Source organism: Drosophila obscura, unplaced genomic scaffold (genome assembly GCF_018151105.1).
Source record: "Drosophila obscura isolate BZ-5 IFL unplaced genomic scaffold, ASM1815110v1 contig_87, whole genome shotgun sequence".
Classification (NCBI taxonomy): domain Eukaryota; kingdom Metazoa; phylum Arthropoda; class Insecta; order Diptera; family Drosophilidae; genus Drosophila; species Drosophila obscura.
The window spans coordinates 137657-142667 of NW_024542880.1; positions in this window are offsets into that span (position 1 = coordinate 137657).

Genomic DNA, 5011 nt, shown 5'->3' on the forward strand with positions numbered 1-5011 from the left:
CACCTCGCGAACAGAATCAGGGTTGATATTCGTATGAAACCGATAAGAAATTTTTTCCGGCAAAAACTGTTTTCTAGGCTCTGTACGGAAGGCAGTACTCAGATCAACAAAAAAGAAGGTCGGTACATACTAGAAAATTATCCGAAGTATTTGCTTGTATTGCTGGTATGTTTCGACCCACCTCGAAATTTATATCAATTTGATATATTTTGCCAGCAAACACGAAGGAAACAATGCAATATGAGAACAAAAAACTAAATGAAATATTTAAATAATGAAGATAAATAGAATCTAATTAATGCAGTATTATATGAATGAAATGAATGGATATTATAATTTATTATTTTTATTAATTTTCATAAATATAGAACAAATATTGTTTTTGAAAACATTTTGTCTTCGCGGTGGTTGGCCCGGGAGGCTTCGGCATCTGCTGCTGCTGATAGTCAGACACATTACCTTGCCAATAAAATATTGGGAAGCCCAGATATGCCTGGGGAAGAGCGACCCCAGCCGAAGAAATGAATTTTATTAACTTTGAACAAAACAAAGCAGCTATCTAAGCAGTGTAACCGTTCGGAATGCAGTGCACATCTCTGGTCACACAACTGACCGCTGGAAGAATATAACATTTGTTTGCTAGCCAACAGTTTTTGGATCTGAGTACTAGGCTTTAGCAGCAGGCTTTTAGCAGACCAGTACTCAGTACTCAAAAGTGCTATAATGAAGACAAACTAAATTTAATTAAGGCAGTCGATTGAATAAAGGTTATTAGGATATTATTAGTTATTAATCTTATACCCGGTACTCATCTCTTTAATTTGTAAAGAGATAAAAAGCACACGTACACACACAAACAAAAATTAAAAATGGAAGGTAACAAGCGCAAGCCGGCTAGAAAAGTGCACATATTAAGACAAATTTAATGTAATTGAGGCAGCCGAACGAATACCAATTATAAAGATATAACAATTTATTAATTGTTTTATACCTGGTACTCATATTATTCATTTAAAAGGAGATAAAAACACATTGATTGCATGTATTTCTCGCAATTGATTGCATGATTCCGCAGAATTGGAATTATCCAATATTGGGGTGTGGATATACATATGTCCTCCAGCTCCACAGCGCCCACAAATAAGACAGTTCAGCTTTCTTTAATAAAAACTTGAAATTTTAGGCTTTAAGCCTACTCAGTATTCTGAAAAGATCTGAAAAAAGGTACGCTAGAAAAGTCATCTGATATTCATATGAATCTGATCATTTTTCCGAGCACAACCTATTTGCTAGGTTCTGTTCGGAGGGCAATACTCAGTTCAAACAAAAAAATTCCGATTAATACTAGAAAAGCAGCCACTGGTATATGATGGTATTTTGCTAGCCTCTCGATCCGCTGGGAATCTGCGAGTGTGGACGGGATAAACAAATTGCAAAATCGCTAGAATAAGTGTATCGTCCTAAAAGTGGACTACATTGAATAAAATATAAAAATATATTAAACAAAAAATGTTTTCATTCCCAAGGAGTATTTTAACAATACTTTAAACGAAGCTAATTAATGCATATATACACAAAAAATATAAGGACACAGGATATAATTTTTGTTCGACTTTTCCTGAGATTTTAAAATCAAATTTAAAAAAATACCGCACAAGTCATAATATCTGCATTTGAAAGCCTGATATTTCCCAGAAGGTAAGCTGAAACCACAAAGTGTTTAAATCTAATTTATAGTTTCACTTAAGCCTTTCAGAATGGTAAAATTCATTATAACCTGATGTAAGATACTTAAGTTAAGTGAAAAAATATGCACTAGCTCTGAAAATAACATAAAAAAAAAATAAAAAAAATTCTGCTTTCTTTCGACTTTTGCCGAGTTTTTAAAGTCGAAAATTCGAAAAAAAAATACCGCAACAAATTATGAAATTTGAATTTGAAAACTTAATATCTTCCAGGCGTTAAGCCGCAGAAAGTGTCTGGGTCCGATTTATAGGTGCAATTGCCAGCTTTTTAGAACTGCAAAGTTCTATGCAACCAGATATAAGATACTTAAGTTATATGAAAAATAGAAGCCATACCTCTGAAAAAAACCATGAAAAATATACCAGATTTTAAAAATTCTTTAAAAAAAATTACACCATAAAAAAAAGTACTAAAAAAATTTGTAAGTCCCGAAATCTATCAGAAAAAGTCATTTTGGTACAGGCAGCCAAAAAAAATTTAAATTTTGGTTGGGAGTGTAATCGATTAAGAAAAAAAATGCAAAGAGACCGATACAAAGTTCAATTAACGGTAAATTTTTATTTTGCTTCTTTTCTATGTTCTAATCGTACGCTTGCTACCGAAAACCTCATATTATTATAATTGCTTCGTATTAAATGCAATCAGGCGGCTGAAACTACATGTGTTACGCAAGTTTGGTGTAACAAATTTAAATTAAAAAAAAATTTGTGGGTACTATTAACCAAACTTTTTATTATGATTTTCAAAGTAGCGTACGTTTTCGACCGTAGGCAATGTTATTTTTTATTATTTTACTTTTAATTGTTTAACAATCAAATAAATATTCGCCGATGGCTAAAGCAACTGAAAAACGTCACCGATATATCAATAAAATTAAAAGCGATCCACAGAAGTTAAAAGAATTTCCCGAAAAAGCAGCTGAGAGAATGCAAATTTTCTATTCTTGTTAGAAATGTTATTACACACATAAAATGGAGTAATGAGTTGTTTTTAAGGAAAACGTGAGGTGATAAAAATAAAAGCTACATTTATTCTCTTTAAAAGTAAATTTATCGCTTTGGAATATTTTATTCCAATTTTCAGAGTTTTTTTGTGCATTTAAAGCGTGCGAAAGTACGTTCGCGAACCGCGGATATGCCCATATGTCACTTTTTTTCGACAAAAAATTTAGCTTATCTGAGTACTGTGCTTATAGAATAATTTTATTTTCCGCTGGAGATGGAAATGTAGCTGATCTGAGTACTAGACTTAAGATCTAATCTATTATTATATGAATGACAATTATATGGATATTATAATTTAGTATTTTTATTAATTTTCATAAATATAGAACAAATATTGTTTTCAAAACATTTTGTCTTCACGGTGGTCGGCCCGGGAGGCTTCGCCATCTGCTGCTGCTGATAGCACTACTCGACAAAATCGAACTTTTTTTTCCTCAAGAATCCAAACCGACTTTTTCTGATAGATATGGGGATTTAAAATTTTTTAAAGAACTATGGGTTTTTTTTCTATGGCAGAACTTTTTTTTGAAGAATTTTTTAAGTCTGGTATTTTTTTTAAGCTTTTTTCAGAGGTAGCGCTTGTTTTTGTCACATAACTCTAGTATCTTACGTCTGGTTGTAAAGAACTTTGCTATTTTGAAAAGATAATTTAAGCAGCTAGAATTTAAGCCCAAGCACTTTGTGATTACAGCTTACTGTCTGGGAAATATAAAGCATTGAAATTCAAAAATGATAAAAAGATAAAAAGCACACGTACACACACAAACAAAAATTAAAAATGGAATTTTAGCTCCAAAGTCTCTCCATAGATTTTAATGAGCGATACCTTAAACGACGCCAAATTAATGCATCTATACAAAAAAAAAAAGGACACAGGATATAATTTTTTTTCGACTTATCCTGAGTTTTTAAAGTCAAAATTTCGTAAAAAATACCGCACAAAAATCATCATTTTTGCATTTCAATGCTTTATATTTCCCAGACGGTAAGCTGTAATCACAAAGTGTTTGGGCTTAACTTCTAGCTGTTTAAATTATCTTTTCAAAATAGCAAAGTTCTTTACAACCAGACGTAAGATATTACAGTTATATGAAAAAACAAGCGCTACCTCGGAAAAAAGCTTAAAAAAAAATACCAGATTTATAAAATTCTTAAAAAAAAAGTTCTGCCATAGAAAAAAAAAATATCATCAAACCATTTCTAAGTCCCAAATCTTTAAGAAAAAGTTGGTTTTGTTCCTTGAGGAAAAATCGTGTTGGGTAGTGTAGTCAGACACATTACCTTGCCAATAAAATATTGGGAAGCCCAGGATATGCCTGGGGAAGAGCGACCCCATCCGAAGAAATGAATTTTATTAACTTTGAACAAAACAAAGCAGCTGTCTAAGCAGTGTAACCGTTCGGAATGCAGTGCACATCTCTGGTCACACAACTGACCGCTGGAAGAATATATGACATTTGTTTGCTAGGCAACAGTTTTTGGATCTGAGTATTAGGCTTTAGCAGCAGGCTTTTAGCAGACCAGTACTCAGTACTCAAAAGTGTTATAATGAAGGCAAACTAAATTTAATTAAGGCAGTCGAATGAATAAAGATTATTAGGATATTATTAGTTATTAATCTTATACCCGGTACTCATCTCTTTAATTTGTAAAGAGATAAAAAGCACACGTACACACACAAACAAAAATTAAAAATGGAAGGTAACAAGCGCAAGCCGGCTAGAAAAGTGCACATATTAAGACAAATTTAATGTAATTGAGGCAGCCGAACGAATACCGATTATAAAGATATAATAATTTATTAATTGTTTTATACCTGGTACTCATATTATTCATTTAAAAGGAGATAAAAACACATTGATTGCATGTATTTCTCGCAGCATTGGAATTATCCAATATTGGGGTGTGAATATATGTCCTCCAGCTTCACAGCGCCCACAAATAAGACAGTTCAGCTTTCTTTAATAAAAACTTGAAATTTTAGGCTTTAAGCCTACTCAGTATTCTGAAAAGATCTGAAAAAAGGTACGCTAGAAAAGTCATCTGATATTCCTATGAATCTGATAATTTTTCTATTTGCTAGGTTCTGTTCGGAGGGCAATACTCAGTTCAAACAAAAAAATTCCGATTAATACTTGAAAAGCAGCCACATGTATATGATGGTATTTTGCTAGCCTCTCGATCCGCTGGGAATCTGCGGCGAGTGTGGACGGGATAAACAAATTGCAAAATCGCTAGAATAAGTGTATCGTCCTAAAAGT